The sequence below is a fragment of the Maylandia zebra genome, linkage group LG4 (genome assembly GCF_041146795.1).
Source record: "Maylandia zebra isolate NMK-2024a linkage group LG4, Mzebra_GT3a, whole genome shotgun sequence".
Taxonomy (NCBI): Eukaryota; Metazoa; Chordata; class Actinopteri; order Cichliformes; family Cichlidae; genus Maylandia; species Maylandia zebra.
In genome coordinates, this window is record NC_135170.1 from 26,110,363 (window position 1) to 26,126,781 (window position 16,419).

General features: G+C 40.6%; 1 pseudogene across 1 annotated transcript; it reads right to left on the reverse strand.

Annotated features, from left to right (window-relative positions):
• Positions 1–7,730: 7,730 nt before the first annotated feature.
• Positions 7,731–15,404, reverse strand: LOC101464604 (myosin heavy chain, fast skeletal muscle-like; annotated as a pseudogene). Its single transcript, XR_013098192.1, has 19 exons — positions 15,296–15,404; positions 13,134–13,237; positions 12,897–13,035; positions 12,649–12,767; positions 12,404–12,553; positions 12,149–12,319; positions 11,756–12,062; positions 11,542–11,612; positions 11,369–11,456; positions 11,177–11,294; positions 10,940–11,063; positions 10,723–10,859; positions 10,134–10,619; positions 9,841–9,999; positions 9,602–9,747; positions 9,408–9,498; positions 8,141–8,337; positions 7,865–8,048; positions 7,731–7,781 (listed from the first exon to the last, which is right to left on the reverse strand). The product of XR_013098192.1 is annotated as a myosin heavy chain, fast skeletal muscle-like (transcript).
• Positions 15,405–16,419: the final 1,015 nt, after the last annotated feature.

Here is a 16,419-nt window from a genome sequence, read left to right on the forward strand (position 1 = left end):
TGCACCTATTACAAGGTTTCCCCATGTAATAGCCCTGTCCCACAAGGCATGAAGCAGGCATGGAGGAGATCCAGGCCCCAGACATCCAGAGGCCCCAGAGTGCGAGAGCCCAAGGAGGACCACCGGAGGGGCAGCTAAACATTTTCTAACCCCATATCGTCTACCACTGATAGTGGTCTACAGTCCAGAGTAATCCATTTTGTGAGAGAATTTGTAAGATGGTCCGATGTTGACTTACTAATTTTGGTCCTGAAGTCAGTCATTTCATCAAGTTTGGTCTGCCAATATGGAACGCCAGGACTGCCATAATGAATTAATTAAATACACCATTAAATAATTAATTAAATGTGGCAATAATTAATTAAAATTGGAACTAATTAATTAAATAAATAGTTATGACACATGTAATTAATTAATTATTGACACATTTAATTAATTATTTATGTATTTCACATTTTAATTAATTATTGCCACATTTAATTAATTAATTATTGCCACATTTAATTAATTATTTATGTATTTCACATTTTAATTAATTATTGCCACATTTAATTAATTAATTATTGCCACATTTAATTAATTATTTAATGGTGCATTTAATTAATTCATTATGGCAGTCCTGGCGTTCCATATGCCAACACCTTTTGTTGGAACTCGAATTGCTAGTGCTAACGGCTCCAACAGTTTCTATGCTTGCTGCAACATGTTTTGCATTTAGATGGTACCGTAAGGTGCTACAGTGCTCAAAACTATGCACATTCGAATGCAAAGTGTGATTAAATGTGTTAATATTTTTTTACGCATTTTCAAATAAATTAAGTGCAATTAACGCATTATATGTCCACCCCTACACACCAAAAAAATTCCAATTGGTGGTTTGACTCCTCACCAGAGTGGGTAAGAGAACAGGGCACTGTTGAAATGTTACTATGCAAGTAACCCCAGAGGAAGGGGTTGCTAGAGATCGACAAGGTAATACCACACAACTGCTACGGCAAGGGGCAGCCAGGTCATGAGGGAGATATCATCACCCCCTAAGTATGGTGGAAGAAGGAATGTTGAGTGCAAGAGCAGCCTCTGTTGCCGGTTACCAAGACTACGTGAGGTACCCTCTGAAGGTTTAAGATGTGAATGCAGCACTACGTACAATCCCTACTGTGACCATCATTGAAACCAACCCTCTGATCTACACCACAGCAGCAGCAATCAGATGCTTGACTACAAGATGAGTATGAACAGTATTAACAGTACTAACCCTAACCCATCCACAGGGGTGAGAGGAGAATTATACAATGTTACAGCCCCTGGCTTTAAAGAAGAAGTGAGGCAGACCAATTAGCAACTGATTGGTCACACCTGCACCTTTAAAAGGCTGAGGAACAGTGTGCAGTTGCCCCGTATTGCTTTTGTCTTTGAGTTTTCTTTGTGGAAGCCTGACTCAATTGTGAGATTTACTTATATAATGTTAGTTTTACTGAAGCCTGAAAGGTTAATTTTGATTTCTACTGTTTGAAACCTGAAGTGAAAGCCGTTTGGGTTTTGCTCCTCCCCTGTGTTTTGTTTTATTTGTTTTTCTGTTAGTCAGTTTAGTTAGAAAGTCTTTCTAACTATTATTATTATTCTATTATTTTCTTTTAAGTAGTTAGACACACACGCTTTACTAGAAAAGTGGTTTGGTATTGGTTGTTTGTTGGTTTGGTAATATAACAGCCTTTTAATCTTACCATCATGACACTATCTTTTATGTTACCTTCTCTGACCTCTAGGACTCCTAACATAAGTGGGGGCTCGTCCAGGAGACACAAACAGGGTCCCTGTGTCTGGAGCTGAAAATGTTTTTGGCTTAGGGTAGTCTTTTCATTAGTGTTCAAGTGCTATGTTGGCTATATTTTGTTTGGCATGCTTTTTAGCGGCTCCGTCTTTTGAACATCTTAATAATTGCCACGAGTGGGATTTGCTGCACATTGTGGACCACTTTAAGTTGCAGGTCCCAACACCAGTCCTTAAAAGTGATTTAAAAGCTCTAGTAGTAGCCAAGTTGATGGAAGCTGGTTTGATTCAAGCACCTGATCTGCCTGAGGATTCTATTGTGCCAAGCCAAGCTGCCTTGTTTCAAGAGGACCATAAAGATGGTCACAGTGTGGATGGTGAGGTGGATGAGTGGGGGAAGACAGCTTGTACACTCCCTAGCTATGATCCACTGTCTTCTAGGACTTCAAAAGGCCAAGATGGAGCTTGGCTAAAAGTGTTGTTATGTCTCCATTTGGAGGCTGAAGAAAATGGCCAGGCCAGGCGAGCTCAGCTGGAGCTTGAAATTAGGTGGCTGGAGATAGAGGCAGACAAAGCAGTAAAGCTGCGCAAGCTTGAGATGGAGTCCCAGCCTCTGCTGACTCTGTGGGTTCTACCCCCATGTCTGCTACAGCATTTGATGTCAGCAACCTAGTGCCAGCTTTTAGAGAAGCTGAAGTTGACTCATATTTTGCAGCATTTGAATGCATTGCTGGTGCTTTGCAGTGGCCTAGTGATATTTGGCTCCTTTTGTTCAGTGCAAACTTTCTGGTAAAGCTCAAATGGTGGTGGCCATTCTTCCTTTAAAAGACAGTCTAAATTATCAGTGTTAAAGCAGATGTCTTGCAGGCTTATGAGTTGGTCCCTGAAGCTTATAGACAGAAGTTTCGACAACAGAGGAAACCTTGTGATCAAACTTATTTGGGATTTGCCAGAGAGAAGGGAATCATCTTTGATAAGTGGTGTCTTGCATCAAAAGCCAATGATTATGACTCCCTATGTGAATTAATGCTTCTGGAAGACTTTGAAAACTGCATCCCTGAGCATGTTGTTTTGTATTTGAATAAACAGAAGGTGGCCAAGCTTGAAAAACAGTCAAATTTCCAACAGAGTCCCGCAATGAGGTCCTTGGTTGTGGTGATAAGATTCCTGACCCTTGTTTTGAACCTTTCATTTTTGATGGATTGGTGTCACTGACAGCTGATCCCCCTGATCAGAAACCAGTAAGTATTTTGAGGGACACTGGAGGATCCCAGATTGTCATTCTCTCTAGCGTCATACCTTTTTCAGCAGAGAGTACCTGTGGTTTCAACTCTGTTCTGCATGGGATAGAGCTGGGCTACGTTCCCAGGCCAGTTCACAAAGTCTATATAAAATCAGACATAGTTACAGGATTTTTCCCTGTTGCCATTTTCCCTGCCTTACCAATAGATGGTGTGGCCATGTTAATGGGGAATGACATTGCTGGAAGTTTAGTACTTCCATGTCTGGAGGTTTTAGACAATCTCCTAAATCAGAAGACCACAGACTTCTTCAGACTTCCTTCCAGATTTCCTAATTTTCAGAGGAGGGTAAACTTTAAACTGAGGAATACAATGTTTTGTTACTTCTAGATAAGGTAGAGCCAGAGGAGCCTCAGGGGCCTTGAAGAACACATTGCTCCCCCTGACCAGAAAACACTTGTTCTCAGCCCTACAAGCTGACGAAACATTACAAAGCTGTTTCAATCGTGTGGTAAGTGCTGATTAACCCAATAAAGACCAACAAGCCTATATTATAAAACAAGATGTTTTAATGCATGAGTGGTCTCCATCAGTTGCAGAAAGTGCAGTTAAACAGATTGTTATGCCAACCATATATAGACATAAAGTCTTGTCCCTGGCTCATGCCAGTGGTCTGGAAGTGTGTCACAAAAACGTACTGGGTTTGATTAAAGCATTTTTTTTTAGCCTGGTATGAAGTATGATGTTTCAAAGTTTTGTCAATTTGGTTTACCATACTGCTGGTAAACCAAATCAGGGGATACACTTAGCTCCATTATGTCCTATTCCTGTAGTGGATCAGCCATTTGAACATGACCATGTCATAGTACACTGTGTTGGACCACTACTGAGAGCAAAGTCTGGAAATCAATATCTGCTTACCATCATGTGTGCTGCTCTACGTTTCCCTGAGGCACTCTGTAGTCTATTTAGACTTACAGGCCAGTGGACACTCTTTCAAATGCAGCAGTTAACTCAGATGACAAATCAGTGAAGGTAAAAAGATATCTAGGAAAGAGGGTATTGGATTTTTTTAGCCAGATTGTTTAAGAGTGTTGATGGAGAAGTATAGAGAATGTCAGAAAGGGCTGGACTGTGTCTGGAGTAAGCATATTATAGAATGCCAAGAGAGTGGGATCCTTGTTTGCAAAGGTGATGGACAGGCTGACAGATTAAGTCAGGCAGAAGTCTCCATAGACCAGGGGTCGGCAACCTGCGGCTCCTTATAGTGCGGCTCCGTGTGGTTTGGGAAAATAAATTAGAAGTATTTAGCTGAAGTGTATTTTATTTATGTTAGTTCTTTTTTTAACTTGTAGTTCTAAATTGGAAGATTATTGTGATATTGAAATATTAAAAATACAATTATATTCTTTTATTTTTTCATCGCTCAAAATAATCGTCACACTCGTGGAAGCCGGTGTACCCACCAAAACGCCATGCATTTATCAAGACTTTCAACCCCAGGTAGGCCAATTATGGCCCTTCGGATCCATGTTATGTCAGCAGCTGTTCTCTACCGTGAACTATGTTAAAAACAAACCCTGCTCACGCCTCACAGATGAAAGCTTACAGTCTTGCGTAAAGATGAAAGTGATTTCGTAAAGCCCCGATTTGCAGACGCTGTGCGCAGAGGTTCAGGAGCAGAAGTTCCATTGTAAAGATACCACGGCAGACCCGACGATGTTTGCATGAAGATGCTTTTCAGCATCTCTTTATTGACCACTTTTCACACACGGTTGCTGTATGCATACAGCCGGCTGTGGCTTTTCAGCTCACAGCCCGACACACACCAACACAACAGCATAGATAGCACAGACGTTAAGGCGGCGAGGCGTGATTGCGGGTGCTGCTCAGGTGCGTCCCCTCCCCTGCAGCGGCGCTGCAGACCGCACCCGACCACACACATTAACCTGGTAAAATACATATTTAGGCAGAATTTTGCAAATATCTATTTTTCATCTTTTAGCAGCATAGTGCTTTTTTTCCCAATTATTTTTTAAAAGTCAGGTCAAGGCTCCAAAAGCCCAAAGGCGATATAAGGGTGGCGGCTCACAACAGTTTTTGTTTGCTACATGGATCATTTTAGTTCAGCGTCTTTCCTTTTGTTATATTTCTTTAAGAGTTCAAAATGTGTTAATTACATAAATAAAATGTAATTTTCTCTGTAGCACTTCTTTGATTTCATAAGCAACACACGTTAGTTGTTCACACAAAGCATAAAGGTAAAAAACAAAATATTCAGTGTTATCTTCATTTTAGATGTCAAAATGTATTTGCGGCTCCCAGTGTTTTCTTTTGCGTGGAAACCGGGTCCAAATGGCTCTTTGGATGTGAAAGGTTGCTGACCCCTGCCATAGACTATGATGTTGGCAGATGACTGTTTGATCTGTAGTGAAAAAATAGGAAGTGGATGGAAGAGAACCTAGAGAGTTGGAAGTACACTAAAAAGAAATATAAAATTCAGTAGAACCAAACAAACAAACAAACAAACAAAAACGTGTGAATGAGAAGAAGACAGATGTAACAGTCTCTGGGTCTTTGAATGTTAATTTATCTGTAGTCCAGTCTCTATGTCAAGTATTTCAGTCTAGGTTCAGTATGTGTTGTTTTATCCTATTTCTGTTGTATCCTATGAATATATTGTCTGTGTCCCCCTCTGTTTTTTGTCATGTTTTATCTATCTAGGGTAGTTAGGATCCTGTCTTGTGAGTCATGCTCAGATAGATAGATAGATAGATAGATAGATAGATAGATAGATAGATAGATAGATATTTCTTCTGAGCATGAGATGTGCCGTGGGGGAGATATCAGATTTTATTAGGGGCCTGTATAATTCATTTGATGACTGCCCATTTTCAGTTTAGGTAAGCTCTACTGCATGATTAAAAATAGAAAGCCACCAGCATGTCACGGCTGAGCAGCCAGTGTGTTTGTGGAGCAGACCCAAATACAGACACCGGGGAGAAGCACAGCAAGTGTGGCCTTATGTGTCAGTAAGCATAAACAGATGTCAGAGACCTCTGGAATATAAATAAAGTTGACCATGTGCCTGTGCAGTTGGCTGATTTAATCAGTAATGTGTGGCTTGTGTTTTAATCACATTCTCATGCTTTGGTTTTATGTGAAGGACATAGTGCATTGTGAATTTGCCAATTTAGAATGTATTGCTCATACTGTAAGTGTTTGAAGAAACCCTTGGGAAATATGCAATATGTAGCTTTGTTTTTGTGTTGCAGTAATAAGAGAAATTTGTGTTTACTTTCTGTAATGCTTATTCTTCGTGAAAGCTCAACAACACTTCTTTTGAAAGGCAATGTAGTATGGCATGACAATCTTACTGACAGTTGTCAAAACAAATTAGTGAATTAGAGAGAATTAACTGTATAAATGGAGGCTATATTAGGTTTATAACAGTATTATATCAGTGGCATAGCTTTGTGTCCACACTTGAACTGCCTCAAAATTAAACTATAAAATGCTAACTACAGATTTCAGTCTGTCTTTTTTTTTATGTACGTTTCTCAAAAGTTATTGCAACTGTGGGGTCTTATTTTGACACTTCTACCTAATGTCCCTATCAAAGTTTGGTAATAACATACATTTGGACCTTTTATTATCAGCCTTTATATACTGGTGTATCTCAAGGAATATTTTTATAACTGTAAATAGATAGAATTAAGAAGTCAAAATCAGGCATCTTCAGTTTAATTTGAAGATGCCTGATTGAATTTGTGCTAATATGAACCTCGTTTTTTAAAAATATTAATCTAACCATGCCATGACTAATGCTGAAAGCTAGGGAGAACACTAAGAAGAAGCACTGTCCCCATATGAAAGGACAATGTCCTGTAGCTATAAATCATAAATCATAAATTCTGAAGAAACTACTGTGTTGAACATTGTATTTTCCAATTGAACCTTTGCAGAATGCAGAGTAAATGATACTGAATAAATATCATTAAATCATAGTCAAAGAGTTTATTAAATCAGTACATCATAAGAAGTCAATTCAACAGGTAGTTCATATTTTATGAATGCCGTCAAAAAGTTTCAGAGGATGTCCATTATTCAGCACTTTCGCCCTGGAAGAAAGAAGAAATAAAAAAGACTTATTCAACATATATTAAAAACGTTTGTAGAATTTGTCTCATCTTCAATTTATATAGCTGGATTGAAATTTACACAGGGCATAAAAATATCTACACTGTCTTCTACTTTCAATCCACATTAAATTATTAATGTATAGAACTTCTATCAAAAAACTCTATTAAACAAAGCGAAATTATCTGTAAAAAAAAAAATAACATGAATTACCTTTCCAGCATCACAGCTCTTGGCTCTCAGTTTGTTGACCTGAGATTCAGCAATGTCAGCACGCTCCTGAGCTTCCTCCATCTCATGCTGGACCTTTCTCAGTCTGGACATGTGGGTGTTGGCCTGTTCTTCCTGTACAGTGTGACAATATGTTGTTGTTGTTTTTTAAAATATCTGGTCATATATGCTAAATATATGTCATTTATAAAGTTATGCATTCCATATGTAAAATCACAAAACATTTTACTCACAGCCTCCTCAGCCTGTCTCTTGTAATCCTTGACTTTGAACTGCAGCTTGTCCACCAGATCCTGAAGTCTCACCACATTCTTCTTGTCCTCCTCAGTCTGCATAGATAACAAACTGTTATTGACAGCTGAGGAAGAAAGAATTTAGGAACTTAAATTCTGCCAGGACCTATGTTAATGTAGGTTAATTACTTGGTTGTTATTATACCTGTATGATTATTCTGATGATATTGGTTATGTTTAAAACTTTACTTTATCAAAGTTCCTCTGCTTCTTGTCAAGGTTGGCAGCCAGAGCATTAGCTCTCTCCACATCAATCATGAGGTCCTCCACCTCACCCTGCAGCCTCTGCTTGGTCTTCTCCAGTGAGGCACACTTGGAGTTCACAGCCTCAATGGATTCCTCAGCCTCCTGCAGGCGCTGGGCAAGCTTTTTCCTGTTGTTAAAAGAATTCTGTTTTTATTAAGGCTGAATTGGTTGGTTTTAAGTCTGAAAACTAATTTAAACAATGAAAGTATGGTGACTTACTTGGCCTCCTCCAGCTCCTCAGTGTGCTGGATGGCATCAGTCTCATATTTGGATCGCCACTGAGCCACCTCACTGTTGGCCTTGGACATTCCTCACTGCAGCTCAGCCTTGGCCTCCTGCTCCTCCTCAAACTGCTCTCTGAGCAGATCACAGTCATGACGTGCTGACTGAACAGCATGAGCCAGGGCGTTCTTGGCCTGTTGAAAAGACAATCAATGTCAGGTCCATCCATCTTCATCCGCTTTATCCGAGGCCGGGTCGCAGGGGCAGCAGCCTAAGCAAAGAGGCCCAGACCTCCCTCTCCCCAGCCACCTCCTCCAGCTTATCCGGGGGAACACCAAGGCGTTCCCAGGCCAGCTGAGAGATATAATCTCTCCAGCGTGTCCTGGGTCTGCCACGGGGCCTCCTCCCGGTGGGACATGCCTGGAACACCTCACCCAGGAGGCGCCCAGGGGGCATCCTTGTCAGATGCCCGAACCACCTCAGCTGGCTCCTTTCGATGTGGAGCAGCAGCGGCTCTTCTCTGAGCCCCTCCCGGATGGCCAAACTTCTCACCCTATCTCTAAGGGAGAGGCCAGCCACCCTTCGGAGGAAGCTCATTTCTGCCGCTTGTATCCGCGATCTCGTTCTTTCGGTCACTACCCACAGCTCGTGGCCATAGGTGAGGGTAGGGACGTAGATCGACCGGTAAATTGAGAGTTTCGCTTTTACACTCAGCTCCCTCTTCACCACGACGGACCGGTGCAGCGTCTGCATTACTGCAGCTGCAGCCCCAATCTGTCTGTCGATCTCCGGCTCCCTTCTCCCATCACTCGCGAACAAGACCCCGAGATACTTGAACTCCTCCACTTGGGGCAGGAGCTCATCCCCGACCTGGAGTGGGCACTCCACCCTTTTCCGGCTGAGAACCATGGCCTCAGATTTGGAGGTGCTGATCCTCATTCCCGCTGCTTCACACTCGACTGCGAACCGTTCCAGTGCGAGCTGGATGCCCTCACCCGATGAAGCCAACAGTCAGTGTCAATGTCAGGTGGACAACTTTAATGTTTAAATCAATTTTAAAGTCTAATGCTGAGAGGATGAGAAATTTAAATGGTAACAACTTGTACTCGCTCTTCTCTTTCTCCAGCTTCTGTTTGACACACTGGAGGTTGTCAATCTGCTCTCCAAGCTCTAAATTAATTAAGTTTATTAATGAGAACTAAAATAGTAATTTTTTTAATTAAAATGCACAATATTCTTTATGAACACTGGTCATTAGTGTTACCTGGAGTTCCTTGATCTTTTTCTGAAGTTGAGCACCAAGGGATTGTTCATCCTCAATTTTGCTGAGAAGTTGGCTGATTTCAAAGTCTTTCCTTGATGGAGAAACCAACAGAGATTGTATTGTCACAGTCTGTATGATTGTTAGAATGCAATGAGTCAAAATGACATTCTTAACAAAAACAAAAAAAGCCCTACTTCTTGATTTTCTCATCAGACTGCTGCTTGTCATTCTCCAGATCCATTATGGATTCCTGGGCCAGTTTCAGATCTCCCTCTAGCTTCCTCTTGGCTCTCTCAAGGTCCATGCGGAGCTTCTTCTCTTGCTCCAGTGAACCCTCAAGCTATAAAATCATGTCAGTTGATTTAAGTGGTTGGAAAGACAATGATTCAATACTCTTTCCATTAAAAAAGCAATATGATTATAATTTTCTTACATCATCAACTTGCTATTCCAGCTTTGTCTTGACTTTGTCCTCCTCTGCCTGGAGATCATCCAGTGTTTGTTGATGGGCTTCTTGTAAGGCTTTCTTCTCCTTAGTTAACTTGGCAATTGACTCATCTTGAGATGCCATCTCCTCTGTCAGGTTTTTCACCTAAGAATTGTACAAAGGATGTATTTAAATATAACTTAACAACTATATCTCAGGAAAGAATTAATATATTTTAATTTAGAGGTGTCTATTTAAAAAAAAAAAAAAAAAAGACCTCAGATATAGATAAATTGAACCTTGTTTTCTGTGGCATGTTTCTCCTTCTCCACTTTGGCCAAGGTGAGCTCCAAGTCATCAATGTTCTTCTTCAGCTCAGAGCATTCATCCTCCAGCTTCCTCTTCTTGGCAGTCAGCTCAGCATTGATTTCCTCTTCATCCTCCAGTCTCTCACTTGTCTCTTTGAGTTTGGCCTCGAGCTGATTTTGCTCTTAATGAGCCCCTCACACCTTTCTTCAGCATCAGAGAGATTGTCAACTTGAGGTTGCAGGTCATTCTTCTCCTGCAGCAGGCCGACCATCTTCTCTTCCAGTTCTTTCTTCTTAGCCAGAGCAGCAGCCAGGTCTGTCTGCATCTTCTCATAGTTCTCCTTCATGTTCTGCAACTCCTTCTCAGTCTCAGCACTCTTCAGAAGAGGCTTGATCTTGAAGTACAGTTTCAGCCATGGCCAGTTCTTGACATTCATGAAAGAACGGATGTTGTAGTGGATGGAGAAGATAGATTCTCTAAAAACCAAACATGAGAGTTTTACTTTTAGTATATAAGGATCTTATTATGAGGAAGGAAATACAAAAGAGAATACAATAGAGTTTAGTATAATAATGTTACCTCCTCTCCATCATCTTCACAAACTCTTTCCTCATGACGTATCCTCTGCAGAGAGCCTGAGTCATGGTCACCAGCTCAGCCAGTTTCTCATCTCTCATCTCCTCAAGAGTGCCCAGCAGACCAGCTTTGAAGAACACCTATTTAATCATTGAAAACATATGTATAGGTGCATATTGAGAGTTTTTTTTAAAATGTCTATTAATATAACAAAGTGTACCTTTGTGTGCCCAAACATGTACTGTGTGTGATCCACATCAATGGAGCCAAGCAGCTTCTCTGAAGCTTTCTTGTTGTCAATGAACTGTCCCTCAGGGATGACACTGGCATTCAACACTTTGTATCTTCAAGAGAGAATCAGGTTGTTACTTAGATTTTTCTTCCATCATATTCAAGTTTGTCCTTTACAACAACAATGAATTCATTTTTCCTTTCCAATATTGTAATGTGCTGTCACCTCTGCTTGAAGTCACCATAGAGGATTCTGCTGGGGAAACCCTTTCTGCAGATTCTGATGCCCTCCAGTACACCGTTACACCTCAGCTGGTGGATGACCAGGAAGTTCTCCATAAGACCTGAGAGTCAGAAATGCATAATGTTTCAAATCTTTTCTACTGTCATTTTTACAGTTAATATTACTGTGGGGTACCTGGGGTCTTTGTCTCATTGGGAATCAGGCAACGGACAAAGTGAGGATGAGTGCTTCTTAAGTTGGTCATCAGCTTGGCCAGATTCTCCTGTAGATCAGCATCATTAGATAATAGGTCAAAAATATTTTAAAAAGAGCATTTAATTTTGTTTTTCTAAAATGTAAATCTATACATACAGAGCAGACAAAGTCTGGAAGGAACCACCCTTCTTCTTCCCACCTTTCTTGCCACCCCCAGCAGCCTCTGTTTTCATAAACAGTAATTGTCATTATTGTCACTATTTTTCACTGCATAGTCTTAGCCTGCAGTATGCACATTATAGTTATAAGACAGATACATACTATCTGTACTGGACACGCGAGCTTGTGAGCACTTTTGTTTCTAACCTTCAGCTCCAGCATGGGCTGCGTACAGGAAGCCCAGCAGTTTGTTTGAAGACTTCTGGTAGAGCTGAACAACTGAGTCATTCAGTTGGTCCTTGTTCTTGTCCAGCCAGCCAGTGATATTGTAGTCCACTGTACCAGCATAGTGAACCAGGGAGAAGTGTGCCTCAGCCTTGCCCTTTCCAGGCTTTGGCTTCTCAAATGCTTTGGTCTTGCCAAGATGCTGATCGTGCAGCTTGTTCTTGAACGTTGTGTCAGAGGCCTTGGGGAACATGCACTCCTCTTCAAGGATGGAGAAGATGCCCATTGGCTGAGAAAATGTCACATGTCATATTAAAATTTCAAGGGAGGTAACATATGCAACATATGTAAATTTCTTCCATAGTAGCTGTTTACCTTCTAAATAAGCTCAATGCAGGCAGCCAAGTCCATACCAAAGTCAATGAACTCCCATTGAATGCCTTCTTTCTTGTACTCCTCTTGCTCCAGGACAAACATGTGATGGTTGAAAAACTGTTGCAGTTTCTCATTGGTGAAGTTGATGCAGAGTTGCTCCAAGCTGTTGAACTGTAATAGTACAAACATGTCTAACTTCATGGCAATAGAGTCTTTAAAGTTTGAGATATGTGGTGAAATGTCTCAAGTGCTCACATCGAAGATCTCAAATCCAGCGATATCCAGCACTCCAATGAAGAACTGTCTGGGCTGCTTTGTGTCCAGCATCTCATTGATACGGATAACCATCCACAAGAACATTTTCTCATAGATAGATTTGCACAGAGCCGAGACAGCATTGTTGACCTGGCAAACAAGAATTTATAATGATACAAAACCCAGAATACAGCTATAATGTCCAATTCTTTAATATAACATTATTAAAAATTTATTTAAATTACCTGTGGGACGGTCTGACCTTTGGTCACCATCTCATTGCCGACTTTGACTCTTGGGTAGCACAAAGCTTTCAGCATATCAGCCGAGTTCAGGCCCAGGAGATATGCAATCTTGTCCGCCTCTGAGGAAAAATAGCACAATATCTAATTAATGTACATTTCTTCAAATGTTACTTCCCTCTAATGTCCCAATCCTCCCAATTATAAACAAAAAAACTTCATAAGGACAATTTTACTATTTTGCCAGTTACCCTCAGTGCCATCTGGTTCAGCCTGCTCTTCACGCTGCTTCTGCTTGAATTTCATGTTGCCATGATGCATCACAGCACCAGTCAGCTTGTAGATGTTTATTTTCTCATCAGCAGTAAAGCCCAAGATGTCAATTGCAGTCTGAAATTCACACAAATGAAAGAAACAAATATTCTGAAAAAGAAAAGAGATTTGTGCCCAAATGCAAGAATGCAGATAAACATGAAATGTGATTTTACATCTGTTGCAATGAACTCCTCCACATCATTGATGCTCTTGACAGTGACTTCACCCTGACTGATCATTGGATAGTCATAAATGTTAGTTGTGATCAGAAGAGCCTCTGTAATAAATAAATAAATAAATTAATTAATTAAAAAATTGTCTCATTATATTTTCTTTCATTCTTGGAACCACTGAATGAAAGGCAGAGTCTTCAGCTATCATGCTACTTTCCTGTGGAACCAGTTTCCAGTATAGATTCAGTAGACGGACCACCTCCAATTGAATATTAAGCTGAAAACTTTTAACACTTTTATTTAAAACAAAGTTAGGGTTGGATCAGGTGACCCATGAACATTCTTTTAGTCACACTATGCTCAGAGTGCTGGGAGACTTGCATTAATGTACTGAGTATATATTTTCCACTCAGATTTTCAGGTTCATATAGCATTACATTGACACAGTTTATCACTAAGCACGAAGTGTACCCTATGGTAACCAGTAATGAGATTTAAATTTGGAGAAGTCCTGAAATGTCACTGGTATACAGTTGCAGGACATAAACATCTCAGGCATCTGTCATCAAATTCAGCATCAGCCTTTCTCTTAATGCTAGACAAGTATTGTATATCTCTACTGGGAACAGACTTTAAGGACGATTGGTCAGCTCAGATAACCAAATACCAGAACAATGTCACAAATAATACTGATGCATTTCTGCAAAATATAAAGATACAGCTTTTTTTTATTTGTTTTTTTGTTTTTTTGCCTAGTAAATGATAAATGATTAAAGTAAAGGACCCACGCATGGCTTAATATTTTCCATCTTATCAGCAGATGAAAAGGTATTAAGGTCAAAAGTAAATCCAGGAAAAGTTATCTTATGTTTCCTGAATTTTATAAGTCTTCATAATTTTACAATGAGGAACAGCATTGTATCACAGACTATAGAAAATGTGTTGTTTTGTTTTTTTTCTTGTTATTGGTGAGCCTCTGCCAGACTTTACTTCTGACAAACACCCCCTCTCTGACATGCTGTTTTTAGACTTAATCATGTTACTGACCTGTTGCTAATTAATCTTTTAAGATTTTTAAGATTTTAGCCTGTGGAATGTTCCTCCAACTATGTTTTGGAAACACGTTGCTGTTATCAGATTTAAATGTTTTTAAATTAATAGTAAAATGTCAGACTTAACATATCAAATCTCTTAAATGTTCCCATCCCTGGTGGATAAAACTGTACAGTTATCCCCACTTTAAAATACTTTAAAATATTGTAAGACATATAGATTTTTATCCATTTTCTCTAATCTTTATAACTAAACTGTTAGAAGTTGAAACAGTACACAGAAAATAAAATAATAAAATCAGAAATGTTCACTTTCAGTGCACATGATCACTGGTCAGTAGAGATCCAGTTGATCCAGATCCTGTTCTTGTCCAACTTTTCATTAAGCCAGGCAGCACTGCTGTTAAAAAATGAAAACTGCCACTCAATACATTAAAGAGCAATGAAAAGGATTAAGAATCTGTAGTGGGGGGGGGGGGGGGGGGGGGGGGGGGGGGAGAGTCCCACATACACAAAGTTATGATCACAAGCTTCTTATTTTAACCTGTTGAATTACAGTTATGTACCCAGGCTGCTGTCTCACATCTCATAGTTAGAAAGCCTTGCAGAAAGGGCTCTCTAGGGAGAAATGTTAAGCACATGACTTGTTTAGCTTGCAACTGATGGTGCAGCTGCTGTAATGAGATGATAGAGAGGAGCCACCACACTCTTATGCAAAAAGATTGTTCCTAACCTCATTCAAAAATTAAAACCTATGGTCCATTATGAAATAAAACACATTACAGAGGAGATTCATTTTCACATACGTATTAAATGTCAGTACATAGTCACAGTTGCTTTGTTTTCCCTGATGGATATTTGCACACCATAATCCTCTTGGAATACGCTTATTGATTGGAACACCCGATTTGGATGTCTAAGTTAATACTTTTGGCAATATAGTCTGCATATATATAAAAAATTCCCCACTCGCCCTGCAAGTGTTTTTATCCTTTCAGCTTGGGTCCTCTACCTGAGGTCTGGAAGCTATCAGTATCTTTGCTGCAATATTGTCTTCTGGTAGTGCAATCCCCTCAGCTCTGACTGCTTTTGCTTTCTTTGCCATCCAACCACACTTCTCTAGTGTGAACATTCCAATATTGTTGCTGTAGATCTTAGTGGTGTGGATCAGCGAGACTATGTCTTGTTCACCCCTGGCATACAGCTTGATGTCATCCATGTAGAGGTGGTGGCTAAAATTTGCTCCATTCTGTACTTGTTCTAGTACAGAAGTCTTTTCAATGATAAGGCTGAGGAGGTTTAGGACTGCAGAACAGTAGTGGGGACTGAGTATCTTCTTGGTAAATCCTGCACTTGATGGTGACTTGCACAATTGGCTTGAAGTTGGCTTCTATTGTTAATATCCACATATTCCTGATGAAGGCTCTTAGGGTTCTGTTGATCTCATATAGTTCTAAGCATTCCAGGATCCAAGTGTGAGGCATTCAGCCATAGGCTTTCTTTTAGTCAATCCTGGCAGTCCACAGGTTGCTCAGTCTGGTCTTACAGTCTCGAATTACTTCTCTATCTACCAGTAGCTAGTGTTTCTGTCCTGGTCTGGGTGAGTGCTGTATTTTTCAACAGTGGCGGTGATTCCACCTCTGGGAAGAGTTGTCGCATCATGACAGGCTGCACCTGGGAGTAATTTGGCGGTCAGCTTTTTAAGACCAGCGCTCACAATCACTCTCCGTCAGATGGTCTGCTAACCACCGTTATTGTAGTCGCAGTTCATGTCTGAGTTTCATAGTGTTGCTCATACTTACTAGTTTTTTCCTTTCTACTCACAGAAGTTCGCCGGACGCCATTTTCTAACCTGCAATAATCAAATCTCTGTTCAGTCGCTGTTCTGCTCGGCAGCTTCACTGCTTATACCCCTGCCTGCCTCCCTGCTGGAACTGGAACTGGAACAGTTCGTATCTCCATTCTGGACTCACTCACAGCTCACCCGGACCACTTACCCTTCTAGGCTTTGCTGCCACCTGCAAAAAGTGAGACTGTTCACAATTTGTCTGTTTCACCCTGGATCAGCGTGTGGAACGCCCCTTGACACCTGTTTCTTCTGTAACAGTGACTCTGAGCACCCCAGCCCCTTTCCCCAGTCTAGCCTTCACCTTAATCTCATGCCATGAGGTTCCTGTACTAGCAGTTACTGAGTATCGGGTTCTCCGGCTCTTGTACATGCCAGCCTGTGCGCA